Genomic DNA, 25,346 nt, shown 5'->3' with positions numbered 1-25,346 from the left:
CATTAAGGATCATGGAGACCATATTTTCGTATAAAACAATAATATACATACATATTAATTCAATGAATTAGCGATAATAAATTAATTTTGTCACTTTGATGGTAGAAAATTGGCAGTGTCATTATTTATAATTGATTACATTATTTAAATTTGTAGGATATTGGATAATAAAAACTGTTTAATTCTTTAATTTTTAATTATTTAATTAATAAATAATTATTGCTTTTCCATTTTAATGAGTCCAAAAAACTCAAAAAACAAAGCAATCCGGAATTGTCAATGGCCTATTTATAAATTCATAACATAAATAATAATCGCCTAAATTCTACTAAAATCTGTTACTGTGCTATAAGTCACAAAAAAGAGGTACCGAGTTTCGATTACCTGGAAGTTACTCTCCTCTACCACTTTAACGTAGATAGATTTAAGGCTGAAAAGCCATATTTGTGGTAAGTTTGACGGAACAAACTCTAGTCGGGATTCACGTTCCGAAACTTTGTGGTATAATTTCTTAGTTGTCGTTAAATCTTAGAAATGCCTTTAAAGTTACTATAGGTATTAGCTGACAATTTAAGAGTACAAATACCCGGGTCTTACCTGTCAAAATTCTATACAACAGTAAAGTACTATTTAGTGGTATGGAATGATTCCAGATCCTTAACTAAAATTTGGGGAAAAAAATAAAAGGGACCTTTGAAAGTTTCGTGTTTTTTTTTAAACAACTGAAAAACAAAAAATAATTTTAGAGATCCGTTTGTACCGTGAAACTCTACTCTTTTATGTGCAACTTTCCTCCTATTTAACCAAGTCTGTGTCTATTACACATTGTATTTTAGATCGAACCGTAAGAGGTCAATACCGGGTGAGACCTACACGATTTACCTTCAATCCTTTTAATTCTTGAACTTCAAGGAACTCAACAAAATCAGATTGTTTGAATCGTCCATAAATCTTCTCGGCCAACGTAAAGTGCACACACATCCCTTGTGAATTTATTTGAAACACTTTTACGTGCTAAATTTGAAAATAAAGTGTTGTACACAAAGCTCAAATAAAATTTATCTTCACCAGCCCGCTTCGAAAGTGAGAATTAAAATCTTTGTTTAAAATCTGTTTTTCCTCAAGTCTTTCACGAATTTGGAACTCCCAGGTTAATTGTGTTTTGTTTTCGGTTTTGCGGATTCCGCTTTAATTGAGACCTAGCCCGAGGTATCAGCGGAGCCTGGCGATGAAGGTGAACATTCGGCTGAATTTCTTTCATTTTACGGTCCAGGAATGTTATTGCCAAATAAAGTTTTCAAAGGCCGCAATTTAAACCGGAGCGCAGATTAACGGGAATTTAAAGACGAAATTTAATTTAATAAGTCAAAGGAAACTACTTAGCCGAAATTGGGTTAATTATCCCATATTTCATTAATTAGGACACACTTTTTTTCACATTTTTTTTCTGAGAGAAGTCTGTCCATAAATTTACATGATTTAATGTACCAGTTCAGGTATTCTTTGTAACCTAAATTGTAACTATAGAGTATACAGGGTGGTAAACATTTGAGCAACAATGTGGCTTATTAACTTTTCCGTAATTAATCAAGCCTTGTAAACTTGAAGTTAAAACTTCAAAAGCCACCTCCTACCAATAGGTCAATAAAGAACGTTGCTATAAGTACACGCAGTATTATTGTAGACCGCAATAAACTTTCGGAAAAGGTTTAATCCCTGAAAAGTTCTGTGATAAATTTTCCGCGCAAATTGCATAAAAACCTCGTATTATTCACAATCCTAAAATGATGACTACTATATCCAAATTATACACTAACGTCTTTTTGAATAGAAATCCACAGGTATAAGATACATAGCGGATGAGATGCTTTTAACTTTCCACTCATCTAGGAACCTGCCATTCCATACTGAATAATTTATGAGATTTAGATTTAAATCAGCTGCACTGATCTCTTTTGAGATTTAAAGTGTGCTAAAAGCAGAGCTAAGCTTGTGATAAGGAGTTGAAATTGCAGAAATTACAAAAGCGTATTTAATAACGAATTATCGAACTCCAAATATATTCAAGAAACTGAGCTAACACTGTTAAATTCTACAAAAAATTATTTTCCTATGCGATTTTTTTAAATGAATGAACTCAAAGAAACATACAAATTAGAGAAAACAGGTTGCTGAAGTGATGTTGAATATACAGAGTGTTTTATTAGCTTACCAGCAAACTGTGAGAGATATTTTAAGTGGCAGATAAAAAAGGAACTGACAAAAATTTTATTTTCGTCACTCGTTAGGCAATGTACTATTTAAGCGTTTTGAAACCTTTTAGTGGTTGATATCATACGATAATAAATTGATGTGGACAACTCCCTGGTTCCTTGTTTAATTTTAATAGACAAACTAAAAATGGCTATAGGTTCATGATAAAAAAAAATATCTATAAAATAGCCTAATGTGATGCGTCGAAGAAGAACACGAGTCCAATTTTAAAATCAAAGTCGTTAGAGATAGATCACCATTTATTAAGAGCTTCATTCAGCTGCAAAAATTATGAACTTTTCCATTTAAAACAGGAAAAGTATGATGTAATTTAATTTTTAAAGTCTTGTCTGAGGCACTATTAAACTCAATGAAGTAACTTCCGAGTTGATTATCCTTCGATGAGTTCCCACTGAACTTACATTGTCCGAAGTGGTGTTCATATCATCAATGTCCAAGGAGTAGGTTGAAGCACTACATTTGGTCGCGATTGAATTTGAGCATATGTTTTTTTATCCATACTGCTTGCTGACAACGTAGGTGAACAAGTAAATTTCACTTATATTTTTATTTTTTTGGCGATCATCAAGATTAATTCAAGCATCAAAATTTTTCCAGAACTTCCTATGTTCCTTTTATGAAACGTGTAGCATATAAAATTATTGCACCAAATTTTTTCGATCTCTTACCATAACTTGGAAAATGATAAAAACGAACTTCGAAAAAATAATTCTGTGGTCCTGTTTGTGTCACGAAACTACCCCTTTGAACACGCAACTTTTCTTTTCTTTCCTTTAACCAAGTATGTATCTATTACTGTCTACGAGATCCCCGTTGTATTCTATTCTATTGTATTAAATTGAGTGGGCTGGTAAAAGTCCTTCATTGCACCCTAGACCCTTATATTTTTAAGCGACTCGGAAATTTACATATATATGAATGAAAATATCATGAAATGAATATGAATAAAATATTTTTGCCTAAAACTAGGGAATTAAGCAATATTGTCAAGACTTCTCGCATAATTTGCATTTCATTTCTAAGTTTTAATATAGTTTAGTAATATATTTTAGCTAGTGTTTGAATGAAAAATTGCCGCAGTGGCTTACAAGGCAAATTGCAACACCTATGTATATATATATTACCATATTCCCTGCAGATTTCTCAAGTATGTTCAGAATTAATAAGAGAACCTCACGTAGTATATTAAAATATGACAACCACGATCTAATCCTTTACAATGGTCCTCCTCTTAGGGACACGCGCGATCATGGCGTCACCGTTACTACTGTTTCATTTTGAATATTTTCATACTTTTAAACATTTTCTTGCGTTTTTCGCATAAACAATAAACAGTTTAATTAATAATGGTCATAAAAAGATAATGTTTTTATTGAAATAGAGTATTGAAAAATAGAGCATACTGCTTTGTGACATCATATCTCTGCGACAGCCTCAGAGCAATCATGAAACTTTTAGATTTTCTTATATGTTTTTCCAATGAAACGATTTATTTCATTTACATATATGAAAGTATACACTTGTAACGATATCATCATTCCTAAAACTTTTATAATATTTAAATAGAATTTAGGATTTCGTGAACCTCCCTATTTTTCATGATAAATAAAAATGTTAAAGGGGCAGCCATTTCAATTGAGTCTATGCTAACCTAATGTGGGATTCATGAGTCAGATAGCTTTAACTCTTTTGTATATAGTATACAGAAACTTCTCTATTTTTACAACAAAGTCGAGGCACGATTAAGAAATCGCTAAGCTGTTCATAGTGATAGTGTTAATATTGTTAATTAAGTTAATCTTGTTAGATCAAAGATGAAAAAAGCTGTGAGCGGGTTAATGTGCCCCTATGGGACGCCTATGTATGTCGCAACCTGGTTAGAAGTATTTTTGTCAATTAAGAAGGTTTTGCGATCGTTATCTTCATGTGATTTTGATATTTGGTGATTGACGTCTAACCACCCTTTGTCGGTACTTGTGGGAAAATATAGTCGCTCTTTGTCGGCGCTGATGAGAAGTGCGGCCGCGCTTTGTCGGTATTTATAAAAAAGTACCGACCAAGTGTTATCAGTACTACTGTAACGTCGCAGGTGGGGTCATAAGTCAATAATTGTTCTTTAGCCAGGGTACGACACTGTTTTATTATCCTTAGATTTAGTATTTTAGCCCCGAACCTAAAGGGTCCTCTTTCTTACAAGTGGCTCATCTGAACTTATTATCCGCGAAGTAGAAATCTAAATAGTGTATCCGTAAATATAGTAAATTATATGAAACCCTAGACAACTATAGAAAAACCTACACTAATATTATACGCTATTCTAAGACAACAAAAGACTTCTTTCATATAGAATCAGTATTGAGAAACAGTGAAAAAAATCCTTTTTATGGGAAGTTTATTGCAAACACCATAAAGAATAATGAAATATAATATTTTTACTTCCCCGGGTAATAAAGGCCGGCTTTGTCACACAATTGGTTGTAAAAAATAAATAATTCAGGGTACAAGTTCAAACCATAAAAGCGTGTGATGTGGTTTTTCTACGATAATTGACACAGTAATTTATAAATCGATGCAGAAAGGACGTTAAATTAATGTAAAAGAACTGAGCCATTAGGCCCGAAAAAGGCATTAGGATGGGTGTTGCTGTTACTTTCGATAGCATCGTTGGTAAAATTAATTTTTCATTTTTATTCAATGTCATGGAGCTTCGTGATTCTACTTCAGTTATATTGCCAACCTATGCACACTAATTACTGTATAATTGAACTGTTTTCCCGAGTTTTTGAGCGAAAGGATATTTTTTCATGGTACTTTAGGTCACTCATTCATCATCATCCGTCGGACTATATTTAGACGAAAGGATTGCACTTCATATGGACCCTAATGGTCCCAGTGCTAACCCTTCAAGTCTATTTTTGGATGATCCCAAACTATCCCAAAAGTTAATCGAAACTAATTCAAGCTGAACAAATCCGGGATTATTTCCTGTTAATAGAGCTTATCGTATTATCTTACCCACCCTTCGCATTAAGCTCCGCACTTTTATTTAGCTTGGGTTTGGGGTCGGAATAATGCTTGATTAATTAAAAGCGACAAAAGTAAATTAAAAGAAGTTTATTTAGCGTGCCACAAAAATATGTATTTTTCCCTGAAATCGGTTCGTTTGTTTTTGTAATGCTATTTGCAGAGCAAATATTGTATATCGCTTTAGGCCCCTATAATCAACTTAAATGTGCCCCTAGCATGGATTTCTTTGTTTGTATCGAAACCACCCGGTAGTTTTGGAATAGCATTAACGCTGATCAACTTTGACCTCGACAAATGTTTATTCAAGATGGGTGAACTATTTCTTCATGTCTCCCCTTATTGTTCAAAGTCTAAATTGGGAAAGTTACATTTCTCTTGCCAATTTCCATTAAAGAGAACCTTTGGTTGTATGTTGCCAGTCCATTAAATTGTTTACAAAGGAAGGATTCATTTACGAGCTACCTTCGTCAAAATGAGAAGTTTTAGTGCTTTTCATGAGCAGATAATGTTTATTTCTGCATAGACAAGATGCAGGGTCTGGAATGTGATAACAACGGTTTAATGGATTTTTGTAAGATTGAGGTCATATGATGCATATAACAGCTTCATTCCAACAGAAAATCCATATCCGTTTATGGACTAATTTGTGAGTTTATGTGCACACCCGTTAAGCAGCAGATTGCCGTGTACCCAATTCAACTAGCATTTTGTTTGAACGCTTGTCTTATGGAACTTGAATTAGATGTGGAACGGTCATATGTAAATTTCTGAATCCTGCAGATCATTCAAAATTTAGTTACCTATATAGAGTTATTCAAATTCATTAGTCGCATTGGAATTTTGAAAACCATACGAGACACGTTGTCGGTAAAATTGGAACAAACTCGCACATTTTTATCTTAAACAAAATCACGTTTTGAAGTTTACAAAATTCCTACTACTTTCAGAAAAATTCGAGAAAACCGATATTTGATCAAACCATTTCTTTTCCAAGACCTTCGAGAGTCGTCGGAATTTTTCAAATTTTAAAACAACATATTCTCAAACTTCAAATGGCGTAACTCCTCCCAATTTAACCGATTTCATATCTTACATGGCTACCGAGATCCTCAAGATTAACCTCCAAAAACGGACATTCTGCATTTAACCTATGAAATTGTCTGTTTTTAATTTAGATTTGGTGTTCTTCAATTATTTTTTGAGAGTCTAAAGATTTCGCCAATATAAAATTCCTCACATTGGCAAAGAATTTTATATGTAATGCATCCTTTTTTATGTGTTCATTTGTGTGACTCAAGTTAAAAAACCGTAATTCTTCAGTAATCGAGAATCTTCCAGATATTTTAGTCAACTACTAATTTTCGTGTTTCAACTCATTTTTCTCAAGTCGCGAAGACGATACGAAATTTGTCACCGCAACGTTAATTCGGTACTTACAGGGGCCCTCAGTAAAGAGTGGATATTATTCTCAATTAGTTTTATCTGATAGTAGTGTGCAATTCCACCACCCCAATAACTCCTACTGGTGTGTGAGGCGTTATTTCCATAAAATAAAAGGAATCAACGTTTCTATCTTCTCTCTTCCGAGGTTTATTTAATCGCCCGATATATTAAAATTATGAAGATATAGGCTTAATCAGAATCAAAACGGTCAGATAAAGTAAACGAGGGAGTATGCACTTTAGTAATTTAAAAACCCTAAAACGAGAGATTTCGCTCTTTTAAGAAACCAACAAGGAAACTTTAACCAGAAAGATTAAGTGATTTAGTAGCACAAATTTCCTTAGTGTATTTAGTGCGGTATATCCAAAACACAAACTAAAACCTACAAGTTTAGGATCCAAGCAGCAAAAGCGGTTTCAGCCCATATGCGAAATTATTAAGCGGTCTGGGATTTCCGTTCCACGCTTTTGACTTGTGAATGGAAGTGGAAAATTAGGACTCGGCAGAAGTATTTTACTTTGCAGTAGCAGTTCATCAAAGGATAGAAGGTCACAATTGCATAGTATTGCTACACTATTAGGAAAATATTTTTATATGGGGCTTACTATAATGTTGGAAATACATCCAGAACACTAAGGAACTTCGGTCAACGACAAAATTTGGAGATCTTCATCTTGTCTGAGACCAGTAAATCCTACTATTTCTGATGCTTAATATAATTTTTTTTGTCACACATAACCAAAATGAATATTTAAACAAATAACTATTTAAAGTGATATTTTTTTGCTTGCAACGTTATTTGTGTTTCATCATAGTGGTAATTGCCTATATGTGTTCCCCGCAAAAACAATAATTATTGTCCTACTGTCGAGTGCTTTTTGATAATAATTGAGAAAACAATTAATATAATGTTTATCTATAGACATAGTGGGAAATGGAACTATTCTCTGCCTATAATCAAGCTATTATGTTACTAGGTAAACAATACTTTTATTAACATTTTACTAGAACTTAATGATTAATACTTATCAGAAGCCGACAAGTTGTACCTGGGATGAATCATATAATGTTCCATCTCGTTAAATATGAATATTGATAAATGGGTTTTTGATTAAATAGTTATAAATCATGAAACCAGAAATGAGGTGTTAATAAATTATTTTACGACACGTCGTTAAAACTTCTCGGAGGCAGTTTAGAATCTCTTAATCTCGCCAGTTTCAGATCCACAATTATCTGGGACAGAATATTTATAGTTTTTGAGTTGGTTTAGCTATTGTCTGCGTGCATTTGGCATCATTTCAGTTCCCTAACTAAATAATTCTGCTTTCTGTGTTTTCCTTGCCTCACTCTCGCTTGAAGGCGAGACATATTTTACAAGTTCATTCCCCCCTTTTAATGGAAACAAAATATGACACGAGGAGAGGAACATACTCCATTATTACCCATAAAGTCCCTTTAAAGTGAAATTTTATCTGGTGTTAATTTGACACCCCTTGCAAAAAGCTACATAACTTAATAAAGTAATTTCCTTCCATTTTCACATGTTGCTTAAAGTTGGAGCTATATGCTATACATTTATGTTCAGCTAGATAAATGTCACAACAAATAATAATTATTATGCGTCTGACGGGCAGATAAATTACCTGCGAACGAAAGCAAAGAGAAGGGCACGGCAACGGCAGACACAACGGCCTTATATCCTATAATAAATACACATTAATTTGGTCTGGTCATGGCAGATGGACATAAAGAAACGCTAGGCTCAGTAAAATTGCGTGCTAAAAGAAATGGACGTGAAATGTATCATTAGACAGGTTTTCTAAGCTTTTACATATTATGCAGGATACATCTAAGATTCATTTATTAAATACCATTTTTCCCCATTGTGGAATACAAAAACAGCAAAATAGACAATTTGTATCCGAGTTGCTCCAACACGCTATGCCCTTTTCGCAAATAAACGGTGCTATGAAACCTGAAAATGTATCATGTTGCCATAAATTATTCAAGATCCTGGATGGCAGGTTTCAGACGAGTTGAAAGTTAAAGACGTCTTACCTGTATTGTACCTCATGCATTCTAAGTTTTATGGATTCTGTATTTACCAGCCGGTTATACTACGTCGGGCAAAGCACGAGATCTTGGGAATTAGAAAACAGTTTAGATCCTTAAAGTCAGGAGAATATGCCTAGTAATATTTTACGTATTTCGTATCACCATATTAGCAACTAATACTTTCTTTTTAACATTAGGTCATTTATTCAAAATGTTACTCTTAGCACCAGTTAACCCATTAACGCCCGCCGTACTCGATTGAGTACATTTAAATATTGTCGTATGACCGCCATCTATAAGCACAATTAGGTTACGCAATTCAAACAGTGAGTTTTCAAAGGTATACTTTAGAAGGCACTAATATACAATACATGTTCGGTAATTCTCATAAAATTTTATAGCCTCAAAACTTGAAAAGTGTATTGTTTACCTTGCACGCATTATAATTATTTACTGTATTTTTTATTCGAACGCAAATTTTAATTGTTTTGCTCAGAATATACGTTCCAAATAAGGTAATAATTTGTTATGTCAAGCGAAAAGCTCTTTATTTTTTTGTGTAAGTTCGCTGGTTACGTCGCAACTCAAGTGTACTCGAACGAGTACAATGGACGAATGTGAGTATAATTTGTATTGTGGCACATAATATGCCGACATATATTTACCTTCCATTTAGCATCAAAAAGGGTTTATCTTGATGATCCACAAAGAACATACGGTTATTTCAATTTTTTGCCTGACACATTAGAAGATCTTGAAGACGACGAAGATATAATAGTTCGGCCCCCCGATGTTGATTCTCTGAGTGACAAAGAAGAATTTGATGAAAATAAATTGAAGTCTAATATTTTGCCTAAAGTATTCCAGGAAAACTGGAAATTAAGAAGAGACATATTTCAGAAGATTACTCAAGTAGTGACAATGAGACTTTGAGCAATATTAAAAAAATGCTGAAATCATGTAGTTCCCAATCAAAATTGAACAAATTTTACCACAATTTCTTTGCTGACAGCTTTACAAGAAAAATGATTCGGAGCTACTGCCACTACAAGAAAAAACAGAACAAAAAAGTGTTCTATAATTCGAATAAAAAAAGCGGCAAAATTTGAAACAGGGTTTTTTGATTATCGATTCGAACCAAACAAGGAGTTGCTGTTGGTTGGATGGGTTGACAACAACGTAGTATGCATAATGTCTAATTGTGACACAGTCCGCCATTGTCACAAGTTCACAAATGGTCACAAGTCAAAAAGGGAATGATTCAGATTCAATAGCCAAAGCTGATTTACAGGTACGATTCTAAGATGGGTGGCGTCGATCTTAGTGATTAGTGCGTAAATAATTACAGAATCGAAGTATGTGGAAAAAAGTGGTGATGGGTACTTTTCACGTACATGTTAGACGTAACAATGGCAAGCATCTTTAAGTTTCGAAAAAGACTTACGCTAATCCCGAAAATAAAATGAACCAATTATATGTAGTTTACAAGGTGTATAGCAAAAAATTATTTAAACCAAAGTAAATCAATTCGAAAACGCAAAGCTCCTTCATTGCTCGAAACTGTTCGATTTGGTAATATAGGATATTTTTCGTCAACACTTGAAAAGCAATTGCGATGTGTTATTTGTCATGCCAGAGTACGATGGAGTTGCAAAAAGTGTAAGTAGACTCTGTGTGTCGAACGTGTCTGTTTTGAATTATACCACATGAAGTAATCGGTTTAGCCTGTTGTACTCAATTCAGTACACCCGTTTTTTTTTTTTATATAAAAAAACCATTCCCCATATAGTCGTATCACTCTTATCAAAATAAAACAAAAAATACTATATCAAAATAAAGTTTCTTAATTTTTATCGCCCAATTTCATTTGGGCATTAATGGATTAATGCGAATTCGCAAATAGAAAGACATACAATTAAAATTATTTTCATAATAAAATTTCATTCTTGATAGTATTAAAGTAAGTAAAAAGACAAGTAAAACAAAACGCCTCCCAGATTATGTAGTTACAATACAAGAACTAAATTACAATTAAAAATAAGTACTTTAATAGCTAGAACTCCTACAAGATTATATGCGATTTAATAAACCATTCAACCCTAGGAATGTTTACTACTCTCCCGACCTTTGATTAATTAATATGACTTATTGATTAAATAATTATGCATGCAAAACCCCATATGCAGTAAAAAGTTCGGACACGCCGCATAGATGGCGCTATGTACTCGTCTTCAACGAAAATCTTATTGAAATGTGATTTTTGGCGAATGATAACGAGTCAGGGTAAAGGCGTTGGTCAAGTTTCCTAGCCTGGCGGTCACTATTTAAATTAGTTGTGCGTCGTGTTTCCACACTAAAACCGAGCCTTGGGGGAACTACGTATCCGTATAGTTCACCAATTTAAATAAATTTCCCAGGATTCTCTTCTGGGTCAAGTAAAAGAAATACAGGGCTTGCGGTAAATTTCCAGGGTGTTTAGTTCTGAAAGTCTAATTAATTAAAGTTATGAAATATGTAATAATATTAGTGCGGTATGGTTTCCAAGTTGATTATTATTCTCGAGAAGAGCTGTCCTCAGCGGCGAATAACTTCCTGTGGGCGTGTTTTCCGACGGCTGATTGAATCTTCGTGGTGAAAATTTCAGAGATTGAATCAGTTACATTAAATAGTAGATTCAACTAATGCATAATTTATTTACAATACCTTGGGAAATTACCGACCTCGAAAGCAACGAGTAACTGCTTAAAATCTCGTCTATTTTCTGGCCATATCGCCCTCTGGCTCGTTATCTGATCCCGTCATGTCCTATTAAAATAAAATCAGATTCTTAACTGTTACCGTTCATACATTCTCTTGGGACTAACCAGACGAATGAATTAATCTCGGTAACGCATTCCTCCACTTGCCCAATGTATCTACATCCTGTAATATGTTTTAAAATATACTATAATAAGGGTTACCTTTAATGTTTTATAATAACCGCTACCTCGCGGCCTATGGCAGTCCCTTTGCCGCTTAACACAAAAGGGTCGTGCCTGAGAAGTAAGGGAATCATCGAACTGTGGTGAGGTATTGTGATGCACTACCTCACCTGAACGTTCATCGTAAGAAGGGCTTCACAGTCTTTAGCGAAATCGAGCAATGCAAGCAGAAATGTCGCAAAATACTGAGGTGTCGGTTCCTGGAAGTTTTATCAGCTTCTACTGCAATGAGGTTTTTTTTTCTAGAAGTTCCTTGTAGATTTTTTCAAGAAAATGCATCTCTGCATCTGTTTTTGTAGTTCTTCCACTTCTTCATAATTTAGCGCTTTTTGGACTTCTGTTCTGGATAACGTGTCTTCCACTATATTATTTGATCCTAAAATGTGATATATAACTATGGTTAACGCCTACGAAATGCGTGAGTATCTTAACTCAGGTTGTGTGCATTAGTTGCTCTCTTTCTTGAATGCAAACCTAAATAACTTGTGGTCGGTGTATGCAATGGGTTCAAGATAAGGTGTGTGAGTGGCTCTTACTGCATAGTCAGAAGCTAAGTAATTAAAGGTTGCGAGTGGTCCTTCGGTTATAGAATGCGCTAATAGCATTTTTCTAAGAGATTTTTATTATAGAAATCAAATGCTTGGTTATCTTAGTTCTCCCATTTAACAGGAGTTCTCTCTTTTACGCTTATGTCAGGTTTCAGGCCAGTTATAGGCTTAACATGGGAAAAATTCCATAAATTTGTTTATTTAAAAATTAGTAATCAAGATGATTTTTATAGTCCACAATAATTTATTAGTAAGATTTATACAATTGTTACATATTATAAGAACTTTTATTGGTATCTTCAGGTGGCTTAAAACAATTTCTTAATAGAACACATCCATATATAGGAATCCTGAAACGTTCGAAGAAGCATTTTGAATCAACAGGAAGTGTTACTTATTTACAGAAATATTGATGAAGAGAATTTCATGATATTTCTGATAATAAGTAACACTTCCTGTTGATATAACTTTGTTCGTAGTTGAATCAAAGCATCTGTGTAAAGAAAATTGATGATCAAATGCCCATAAGGAAGTGATCAGTCGCAAAGTGTTAAAAAGTCAATACATTCTACTCAAATCATCTTCAGTTATATCAAGAATTATCTGATGCTGATTTTGTTGCAAGAATTCATTTTTGTCAGTGAATACAGAAAAAAAATAGCAGGGCAAATTTCATTAAATTAATTTTTTTGCCGATGAGTGCACCTTTTAGAGGAATGGATCAAACTTGTACTATTACAGAACAGAAAACCCCCATGCTATTCGAATGAGCTATTTTCTATGAAACTGAAGGTTAAATGGTTGGCTAAGAATAATGCGACAATTACATACGTTATTGAGTAACTTTTTTTTGAATAACTACAGCTCGTGATATTTTACTAAATTTTTTAAGTCAAGATGTCGACAGGTAGCAGAACACATCGTCGCAAATTTTTTACTTATTTTTTTTCGTTTTCTTGAGGTTACTCAGTCCTTGAATATACATACATACGAAAAGTTTGTCAAAATGCCTATCAGTTAATCAAGAGTCAAAATTCATAGGGTAAATACTGACTGAAATTACAGATGTTGCCCTCATGAATTTCAATTTATACACACGTAGGACAGAGAAATATAACCTTGGATATAGCCGTGCCATTGCATTTTGTGCATTAAAATATGACCCTACTTGCTTACGAAAACTGCAATAAAGTCCGTAGTCAAATACGGCTATTAATAAATATTACCTTGTTATGGTGGGTAATAATGCCTTCCACAGCCTTTAAAATTCGCAAAGCAAAAAGCAAATAATCGCATTGCTTAGAGATACACATTATTTTATCTTTCATTACAGTATTTTGTGAACATGTGGATCCCATTAACAATTTCATTTTAGTTTATCCAATCCAACGATTTCCAGATATTGAAACATTAGTTGAAATAGTATGCCAATGTAACTAAACTGCCTTTATGATAAAGCTCATAATACGTTTAACAGCTGATGCAATGACAATTAGTATAAGATGCACACAAAATGCGTTAAATCTTATACTAACGACTTGCAATTTAAATACTAGGTGAGTTTAGACTAAATGGAATAAAAAAATGTCTTAAATATGACCAACTAAGTTTAAAGTTGAAACAATAAAAATTTTATAAATCGTTCGGTAATCGTAGAAGTTTAAAATTTCAGCAGCAATCCAGCAGTAGTCGATCGATTCATTTCAACGCAAAGAATGTAATGGAGGATTTCACACAAACGCGAACTTTAAAAGCTCAAATATCAATACCGATTTTCGTTATGGACGATTTTCACGTGTATCTATGTTTGTGGTTAAATCTTAAAGTAAGTATAATGATCTAGTTAACTTCCAGATGTAATATTTCATATTTTTCGAAGTAGGGTGACAATATGTTTGAAAAAGATTATGTTGTAATAGAACTTTGTTTAAATAGCGTATAATATAACGCCCTTATTCCAGTTTAAATTTTCCTATAGGTATATGTAATAAAAGGATTTTTCTCCAATTGATATAAAAGTGACCTTTTAATCAGTCAAATCAGGCTGTAAAGTAACACTTTTACGGCATAGGCATTAAAAGTGGTACTTTATAGCTTGTAAAGGAAACATTCATACAACATAAATATGCCCCTAAAAATAGGCAATAAATTTTTGCTTGCTGATCTAAGTTTTGTATTCTTTATATTATCTTCCTACAGCGCATGCTAGACGATGTAAGTACTCAAAAAAAAAAATCCCATTTTTACTATGATTCTCGAAGAGATAGTCAGAACACTCAAGTATACAGAATTTCAAAGGCGTTTTGAGTTATGGATCCTTAACTTGGTTAACATTAAATACTAAATTATTAAGTGTGTTTCTTACCATCAGTGGACACTTATGGTTTTTTTTTATACGGATCTACTTTGTCAATGCACATTTTCCTTATTTATCAATTAAATCAAATAAGAATTGTGAGTCAGATTTAATCAAACATTTAATTCATTTTAACTCTTAGTTAATTCTAAGGTTAGCACTCTGTAAAGTTTTAAAGATCCAAAACTTGCAAAACTGTTACAATCACATCTTGTAATTTTTGCCGTTTTACAATGGTGAATTGGGTCTTGGTCTTGTATTTTGTACAAGACACAATAATCAGCAAGACCAATACTTTTTTCCTCATTACTAGTTACTTGTCGGGTTATGAAATGGTCACTTACAAAATATTATAGTAACGTTGAAGTAATTTTTTAAACGTAATCGCATCCCGCAATTCACTAGTTTTTCCATTAAATTTTCGCGCGTGCATTTCTACCGGTATTTATTGTTTAGAGCTACAAAAGAACTGCGCTCAACATATATGTACGTATACTGCAAAAATACTTATCAGATAAACAACAAGACTAAAAATACTTCAGGCTTATTTAACTGGAAAATGTAAGATAAGGTGTAATCTGACATGCATTCCTCAATGTTCTCAGTATTAAGCTTTAATTGAATCGTTTTTGGCACATTTCCAAAGCATGGAGAAGCTAAAAGCAACTAAATTGGTTTAGTTTCGCTCAGAAGTACCGAATGAGTTTCTAGATTTTATTTAAGCTTTTTATTTCATTTTCACAAATATGTACATTTATTTTTGTTTTTCTGCGAACTTTTTCGGTGATTTGTTACCTTTGGACCTAGAAGGAGACATGAATAATTGTAGCCAATTCATGAGCTAATTTTGCCAAAACAGAAGAACAGGAGACATTATTCCATTGTGCTAACCATTCAAAATTTAAAAAAAGTTTGTTTACAAACGAGCCATAATAATACAGTGTTTCAGCAAAATACGGTCACTAGAAAAGGTAAATAAGTTTTTCGAGTTTTATTTTAAATTCGCTGACACAGGATGCAGTATTTTGCGATACTTTGTAGCCAAAGCGAAAATTGGGGTTGCAAAGTGGAGGAAAATGGAGGGTGAATTGGAGAGATACGTATGGAATTTCCACGAGTAGCTTGTGTTAAGCGTTTTATTTTTCAGTTTTATTCAGCTCTTGCGGTGGAGAATCTATAAAATATTTATTTCCTTGAAGCCTCATAAAGTTTCAATACATTACCTGCAGAATATCCAGGTTATGGAACTGATTTTTTTATGATTCGACTTATTTCATTTAAAAGCTTTGCATACATAAATCATTTCCCTTTAATACCTCGATCTATAATAAATATGTACTAAGTAAGCAAAACTAATTATGAGCTTTTTAATTAAAAATGATTTCAAGAATTTTTGGGATTTGAATTAATTTATTTTTTTCAATAAAATTTTAATCCGATTTTGCATAATCAGTGCCTGTTTATCCAGTAATGAATAATTTATTTTTTCATGATTTTATCGTTCCACTGTAAATATTTACTTCATATTTTATAATTCTATGCGTAAAACCACTTTATTGAAATTTTGAACTGACTAATGTTGCCAAGCAGGAGTTTTATTCGAATAAGTAATTCTCCAATCCTCAGATTGGATAAAATTTGTATAATAATAAGTCAACAAAATTTTTTACCGATCCCCTAGATCGACCCAGATATAATAGAGTAATGGATATACCGAAAACACCATTCCCTACCCAGAGGCAACTTTAATCTGTTTGAAATGCCAAAGAAAGATTGATTGATTCAAAGCCGAAATGACAATAACATTTTATTTATTCACATGATATAATTTTCACGTAATCTTGTACTACGATGCTGTTAATGGAACGTGTAAAAATAGTTTTTTCTTCTACCGTGCTTAATTAACCCTGCTCTGAATGCATTTCCGTGTGGAAATTCGTACTTTCCTGCCTGAGTGCTAGACATATTTTTTTCCGCACTGATATTCTATATTCCATATATAGACATACCTTTTGTCTTTTTTACTGCGCTCTGTTACCTTCCTCATGCGAGCGTAGAAAAATAAGCTGTTCAGAACATGCGACGAAAATAAAGGAAATAATATAAAAGTGTTTCTAATTATTCGTGGTAATAGAAATTCGTGGTGTTCTTCCTAATTCATGCGGAAAGTACCTTTCCCGCACTCTGCTGTTTTCCCAAACTCGGCTTCGCATTTGAACAGCAGCAATCACGTGTAGAGAAAGTACCCCTTTTCGCAGTTATTAGAAAAATAACTTTCTTTTGCAACTCTCCTAATATGACGGAGTCTAGCCGTATATTTTGTTGAACGGGTATGTAAGCGATTTTGGATAAGTGCACGGAAATGGATTTCATCTCCTGATGTAATTTGGCCAGTTTAAGTCTAACCCTTAAGGTTAGACATGATATCGACAAATCGCAGGGCATATTATTGGTAGTATATGAAATCGACCAATGGCAGCTCGCGTTTTGTGGATTCACCTACTGTGTTTTTTTTTTAAGTACCAAAGTATTTCGTTAAATAAAATCCGTAAATATATTATCTTAATTTCTTTAATATAAATAAATAAATTATTTTCTGACAATTCAGTACACGGATCATGTATATTTACCAGAGAGTAGGTAGCGTTTACGCGATAATTGCACTAAGACTGTGTAATGGTTCCAAACTTGTGGTTTACAATTAACGAAGCATACTGTAAAATATCGAAATTGTCACAGTAACTACCGATCTTTGGTACCTATATCATCATTTTTTGGTAATATATCCGGCATGGCTAGATTTCATTACCCTCAAATATGGGTTGCCTTGTATAATAAACCTTTCACTCATTTTCTTTGCAAGAACTAGAGTTTAAATACACCTACATACGTTTTGTAAAATCACTATAATTGCAACACCCAAATAAAAGGTCAATTTTGTTAATAATCTAAGTGTTACGCTTTAAGGATATAGATAATAAATTAACTGATAATTGCCCCTTAGCCATAGTACGCCTATGCTTATTACCCTTCAGTTTTAGTATAAGTACTTTGAAAAACTTCTAAACTTTCTGTTCATCGAATTGTCGCGTAGACATATACTATATACATTAACCGAGTTTTTCGGTTTTTGTAAACCTGATCGAGGTGAATTATTTAACAGTGAAATAAATTAGTTCGTAAGTTGCTCTTGAGTTTGTTGTTTTAAGGTTCATTACAATACTATATCAATGAATTACTCACCAATACAGACTAATTTGTCAATTTTGATCGTAATGTTCCATGGCGTTATAAAACTAAATAAAAAAAACGCATTGTTTAACTCGACTTTGAAATTTACTATCGCGAAAATAAAGCAATTTTACATCTTATAACTTGCGCTCAATTGGTCTATTATTATTTTAGGAACTAATGGTAACCTACTGCCCATGTTATTCTGGGAACGCCCTGTATATTCTGTGAACAGTGCGATATTTACTTAAAACAATAGAACAATCTCAAATGTTGTTCTCTGTTGATCTTTGTCGTAATAATAGTACATTGCATTACAGTAGCAAAAAGTGTCAGTCTGCCGAGAACCGACTAATCATCTTTACAAAATAGTAAAACACTGTTGAGCCAGGCATTCAGAATGAGCATTCGAAGCGTCAAAAATACGAGTATTGTAATGTAATGTTCACATTGAGGCTGTCGGCTTTTACGTATAAAATCGAACTAAATATTTGGAAGACTTAGACGAGTAAACCCTTTTTAGTGGCGGTTTTTCTTTTAGGTTCTCATTGTTTTCTTAACGATTTTTTTGGGCAAAACAACATTTATTTTGAACTAAAGCATTGAATTTCTTTGCGACCTCAATCCCGACTTCATTATTTCTAAGAGAAAGCAATGCTTCTTTTTCCCGGCGCATATACCTAATTTGAGGCTCGTTTGTTTTCCTTCATTCTCCCTCCATTGTTCACTCCAACAATCATTAATTTAAATAAAATAATGAGCTAATTCAAATGATACATATTGTGCATTTCTGATTGCTAAACTAGAACTGGAAAAATGGAGAGAAACATCAAAATACCGATATTGAGAAGTCCATTCCATATTTTAAGTTCTCCATAAGTAAGCCACCCTTAAGAGTTACGTGACACTTATGTTTATCTGGTTTGCTCCGTTCGTTTTACACAAAATCTTAGCTAAGTGTTGGGATCGATTTGGCAACATCGAACTTTCAAGACAGATTCACGGAGCCCTGTGTAAACCACCCCTCTTTTCGAAATTCCTTAAAAATTTAACATTAGGCATGGAGTCATATGAGAAATTTAGGGAGTTAAATCTATCATTTGATAATTATTTACTCACGTAAGTCAACTTCTGCAATCTATTATTTTATAAGTGTAAATCATTTCGTTTCACACAAACATTAATTCATCAGGTTTCAGACAACACTTCTAACATAAAAAATATATTCGTTTTGTCTAGGAGCTTTTATAAAAATATAGTAATTATACAACTATTTGATGACATGATGAAACCTCTTGTAATAATTTCTACAGTTCAAGAAATGCTGTGGAACGTGAATGATGAACTTGATAACTTTTGTTTCTTAGAATACTCCTTACTAACAATAAACACGAAACACCCGAAGCCCCCGCAAAAATGTCTCCCTCTAGAAAAGGCTTAATAAAATTCTTTTATGCTTAACGGCCACGAGCGTATTTATTAAATTTCAGGTTTCAGTAGGTCCTGAATTTAAAGGGTTGCGAGGTAAACAACCATAGCGTCTTATAATGAAATTATTTAAATTGGACTTTTGGCTAATTTGCGAAAACACGGTATGTTTAGCCGTGTAATTGTGCTCGCATATAATAAACGCCATCCCCTCAGGAGCATTGCGCAGACCGCTTTTCTAATACTAATTTAAAATGATTTGATTTGGCTGTAGTGTCATTGTAAGGACCAGATTTAATGATATAAATGAAAACTTCCAAAATGAATAACTTTTGTATAAATACTCTCGGTAAAAGTGCACTGCAAATTCTGTTTCAACAGCAAAGGAAACCAATTGCGAAGTCTCAGAAAGAGTTAGAAATATGTGCAAAGAATTCCAACCGGTATATTGCGCTTGTTTCTGACTGGTTCTAACGATCAGGAATCGGTTTTAAATTTCCAACCGTTTCTAATTTCACCCGTTAAGATATTCCCATTCCCTAAGAGGATATCTATTACTGTTTTAGCTTGAAATCGGGGGAACAAAGTAAGTTTTGTCGTTATTCGGCATAATTCAGGCGACAGCCTAAATAAACGCAATCTCGAAGAATTTCAAAATAAGGTCTAACCTGTTGCACCCTTAGGGTAAGGCAATACCGTGAAACCTAATATATTGCATGACATAAGAAAAAGAACACCTCGTAAAAATGGTTTGATTGAAATTATTTTTAGTACGCATGTTCATTTATATCAATAATAAAAATGTTATCAAGAATTTTAGGTATTTTTTTATTGTAAAAAGTGCAACAACAAATCAACCTTAGGGGCCAGAATACCAGACTGTGAGGATAATGGTGTGGGATGCTATAACTCATGGTAACAGGTTTTCATCAGAAGCAAAATAACCGCTCAACGATACATCCAAGATGTCTTGGGACGGCATCTTTCGCCGTATCTCAGAACACTCCGCAATTAATATTTTATAAATAATTAATAAAAAATATTTTTCTACAGGACAATGCACAACCACATGTGGCTCGGATTACTATACATATATTTCTTCGAACAAAATGAAATCTATTTTTTTGTCTTAGCCATCCCGATTTCCAGACCTATTACCAATCGAATATGTTTGGGATATCGTGGGTAGAAATTAACAAAATTTACCCCATCCCCAAAAACCCTAGCGGCGCTCTGTAATGCCGTACAGATAGTCTGGAATAAGATTCCTCAAAAGGACATCAATCATCTCATTAAATTGATGCCTAGATGTGTCCAGAAGTACACAAGACAACGTGGAGGGCCGACACATTATTAAGTTTTTTTCGGATTTTAATAATAGAATTTGTTTAATTTTTTAAATTATATTAACGACATTAGTATAAAAAAAACATGTACATCAAAAATTATTTAAATAAAACCATTTTTATGGAGTTTTCTCTTTTCTATGCCATGCAGTGTATTCAAATTTTAACACATTCATAAAATATTTTGGATCAATTGTTACTAACCTATTATACACCGCTGGCATGCTAAAGGTGGTAAACGCCAAAATCGTTTTATTTTTTATGGAAATTGGGTACCTGCCTCCAGGACATGCCCCTAAAATTTCTAGACGCGCTGTCTTTCGACTGAAAGACACCCCACAATATTGTTATTAGATAGAGAATAGTAATTAAATTGGCTAGGTGTTTTTTAAAACAGTTATATATTTTTTTCCTGTATTTCGGAAATGAAGTGATTTTGGACATATTTTATAAGAATTTTTTTAGTAAATCATTATATAATAGATGACTCGTAAACGTTTCGATTGAGAAGAACGTATTCCTGATTCATTTCGCTCACAAATGTAAATGAGCGGAATAGGATCGTGATAGCGCCAACCATTTACCCCTTTTTGCTGGTAATACGCAGTAAATAGGCAAAATCATTTTCTCGGAGAGTCCTAAAAACTTAAACCAACAATAAAGCTTTGTCGGTACATCTAATTTAATGTGATCACATCCCAAACAAGATTGCAACAATATTAAATCCCTGTTTTATTTCTTGCCAGCAGAAGACTAACAAGGGGAGAATTATTATCTTGCTTGAAACCTTAGTTTTGTAGGATTAAAATTTAATTAGTTTCCTGTGGAAGGGTTTGATGGCTGATCAGAAAGTTTTGGTTATTTAACGTAGCATTTTGGCCCCTTATTACGTTCTGAATAATCGTCACATAAGAGAGAATGTCAATCTATCAAATTAGTAATACCTATAGTAGATTTGGGAATGGACATTAAATTTCTCAGTATTCCCCTTTCTACAATAATCACTATTATTAATGGTCCCATTTGTTAACTGATTTAATAATTCAAGGTGCCTGCTTTTATTATATAGTTACTTACAAAATTAAACCCGCTTAGTCCTAACCTGTTTTGAATAAGAAAACTGTCACATTATTAGGCTGGGAAAAACTCTCTTTGCAGCACCCCCCTGCAGTATATCTCATCCGAAAATTTTATTTTAATCGATAGGAAAACGTATAAGAATTAACCACATCTCGAAGACACCCGGTATGGAGTTTGTGTCAAAGATGGTATTTTTAATTACATATGCAAATTAATGGGTATTACTAATATTAGCCACCCTTACAAATGTCCTCCACGTGGTATGTTGGAGGCTGGGTTTACCACTAATAACCTTTTACAAACGTTAGAATATAGGCAATTCAGTGTGTTAAAAATGGGACATGTTAAATCCATTTATGTTACTTTCGAAAAAAGAGTTAAAAAATTATGCGAGACTTAATCTGTCTTGCCAACAAATTGTCATTTTAAACAGGAAAATGTAGGGGATTTTATTTGTTTTTTCCAATTTTTGAAAGTAATACCAATACATATGTATATGTACAATAGTAAATTTTTAACGTGCAACTTCACTGATTAACCCATATTTCGTAAAAAGTGGACTTGTAATGCTTTTAATCCCGTTTGTGCGTATTTGTGCTGAAGCTCCCGAAAAAGAAACCCCATTTGTTCACATTATAAAATAAGAAATGGGAGGGAAAGAAAAATCGGATGTTAATAAAAAGCGTATCTTTGTCTCTTTATCGCTTGATTGGTAATCCGATTGAAAAAATATGAGAAAATCGTGATTTAACATTGAACCGTTCAATCTGCTTCATTAACTGCATTGATAGTCCATGATGAAAACGTGGTTGTTGGCCACTAATTAAGTAATCAAATTACTATAAAATCAGCTATAAGAGCCAGAAAAAGACCAGCGTTTTCCAAAGTTTTTTTCCGAGGAACAGTTCGAATTACCGTATGTTCATCGTATGGAACATATTTTCTGAAGATAGATGTAACAACCTTGATGAAAAACCTAAAGAAAATTACGATCTTATTTATGTAACGAATATAACCTCTATCAACTGAATCATCCATGATTTCGTTTAAGAATGTAGAAATTTAAGAAATGTTGAACATTTTGCACCAAGGCTGTTAATATTTCACTTGAGTTTGTCAGATATTCATACATACATATGTACATACACAGAAGGTGCAAAAGTGATGATGTCACAGACTTTGAGGCTAGACTTCTCCCAGAAAACAATGAAATTCTAAAGAAAATGCTGTTATAATGAGTTTAATAAAGTTAACGGTATTTCAAAAATTAGTAGAAATATCTAGGTTCGTATAAAAAAAATTATGTAGATGGAAAACGAAACGTCATATGAGCTTATTTAACAAACGTAGACTTCTAGTAGATGAATCAGTTGGTGTAATCCTATAGAATCTATCCCGCATAGAAAATTCAGTAAAAACGTCAAGTGGAATGCATTTCGCCCCGCAGAGAGAAGTGTATTTTTTCAAAAATGTGTCATATTTATCGAACTAAGCAAAATATTGAAAAAACCAAACATTTTAGGAGGTGGAGCATCATTTTTCATATTTCTATACAAAAAAGTTGTTAAATTTAGACTCTAGACACTAGAAGTCCACATATGTACAGACTGAAATATATATTTTTTGACGAACGGAACTAGGTATATTGTTTACATTTCGCAAGTCGTTTAATTGACTCAACAGTTAGAAGACGCTATTAAATTAAAACTAACAGATAAATAGCGGGCGTCTGTTAATAGATGACGAGAGGCCACGAAATGAATTTTTTTAATTTGCATTATTAATCGTTTCCACTGTTAATTTGCTTTACATAAAATGAATATCATACCTCATAAATCACAGGAAGTCTCTGGAACTTCTTAAGCAAACATTAAAACCAAAGAGCCACATTTTTTTCCATTTTCTTAAAAGTCTTGCAACAAATTGCAACAGTTCAACTTAGCTTATTTTCTGGCTCTATAAACAAATTCCTTATAAACAACAAATTAATAAATTGTCTTGGAATATTTAAGTAAATGTTTCAATTTCTGCCGGAAAACTGCGCGAATTTTCAATTTTCCCGACCCGCAGTTGTCAGACTGCGCGCCATGCGAAGCAACAGCGATAACTGATGTGGGAATATTTTCAGCGAGATGAGCGCTAGATTTTCGTGCGCTTGCGAGATCCACAATGGAGATTAGAATGTTCTAAGTATAATTTTGTTAAAAGAATATGGAAAATGCTCTAAATTTTTAATTAACAACACAAGTAGGTTCTTGAAGCTGTAGAATTACGATTTCACATACCTACCAAACTTCAAGGGCGTCTTCAAAAAATATATTTTTTCTATCACACTTTGAACAAAATACTACTATATTATTTTGCCAATATGGGGTAAAATTTGTTACGCCTTGGATTAAAAAAAGTTCTTCAAAACTATGGTGTCAGCACCTATGTACGAAATTTAATTGGTACCAAATTTAATATTTGTTATAAACTGGCCAACACGGGGAACCGTACGTACTAAATCTTACGTAATGGGTCTAAACTTTCGCTACTGTATATCCTATACCATTTTATAATTTAGTACATTAACACCAACTTTTGTCTTCCAAATTTCAAGGTTCAAGTACAGCAACCGTTTTCTATAAAATCGCAATAAAAATTTTGACTTTTGTAATAGAACATCAAGTTTAATCTTATTTGAGTACATGACCTTCATTCTCCGTAATCACCTTAGTTAAAATCTCTTGGGTTATTCCAGAAGGACCAAGAAGTGCCGTTATTCTTTCGCCAATGTACGTTTACTCCAAAGTTAAGACATTTGAGTAGAAGTTTCTGATCATTAACTGCGAACAACCATGTGTTAGCTTTCAATTTAATGTACTTTACTGTCGCTATGTCGGATCTCACTTGCTGATTTGGGGATTCCAATTCGTACATCAGTCACCATCCGCGGGCCTTCCTCAGCGTTTACCTCTTTGCTGTTGATATATCTCGTATCCATCCAAATTTAGTTTAAACCATAAAAATTCTAAATTGAGCTCAGGAAACGTATGAGTTTTCAAAATTTTGAGAAAACCCAAATTGCATTACATTTGGAACACACTTGACACCGTTTTAGACATCCGGTATATTATGTTAATTAAAATCAAAGGCCACACCTATCTGCCCTATAGTTTTCATTTGGAATTTAGTATTTTAAAAAGGAGTATATGACACTTAAAGTTTTTTGAAAATTGGTGCTGTCTCTTTGTCATGCACATCGGATTCATAGACATACCTTACTGTCCATATTAATTAGTGCGAGTTGCTTTAGTTTAGTGCTGAAATGATTGAAAAAGAATGAAATATCTATGAAAAACAACATCCAGTTCTTGAAATCTATTATATTAAGATATTATCTTCATTAATAATCCTCATCTTGTTTACATCCATCCCCCCGCGTATCCTTGAATGTCAGGCGCCTCGTTACATGTATTCTCAATAATTAGATTCTCACTATAGAACACATTGTAACTTCCACCAGCCTGTCACTGTTTTTCCTGTTGACATGAAACAATTTATCCCCACAAATCCCACACACTCTCTACCA

General features: G+C 33.3%; 1 protein-coding gene across 2 annotated transcripts in view; it reads right to left on the bottom strand.

Annotated features, from left to right (window-relative positions):
- The window catches only part of Oct-TyrR (Octopamine-Tyramine receptor), a 76,364-nt gene extending 52,506 nt beyond the window's left edge, over nt 1–23,858 (bottom strand). Inside the window, exon 1 of one of the 2 annotated variants that reach the window (XM_066389282.1) lies at nt 23,601–23,858. The gene's annotated coding sequence lies outside the window, so the exon portion shown is untranslated. Of the gene's footprint in view, nt 1–9,467; nt 9,554–23,600 lie in introns of those variants that run through there. The other variant, XM_066389285.1, reaches the window with a different exon arrangement.
- Between the last annotated feature and the right edge of the window lie 1,488 nt (nt 23,859–25,346).

This window comes from Euwallacea similis, chromosome 4 (assembly GCF_039881205.1).
Source record: "Euwallacea similis isolate ESF13 chromosome 4, ESF131.1, whole genome shotgun sequence".
NCBI classification, from domain to species: domain Eukaryota; kingdom Metazoa; phylum Arthropoda; class Insecta; order Coleoptera; family Curculionidae; genus Euwallacea; species Euwallacea similis.
The sequence above is the reverse complement of the archived record's forward strand: the minus strand, read 5'-3'. Positions and strand labels throughout refer to the sequence as shown.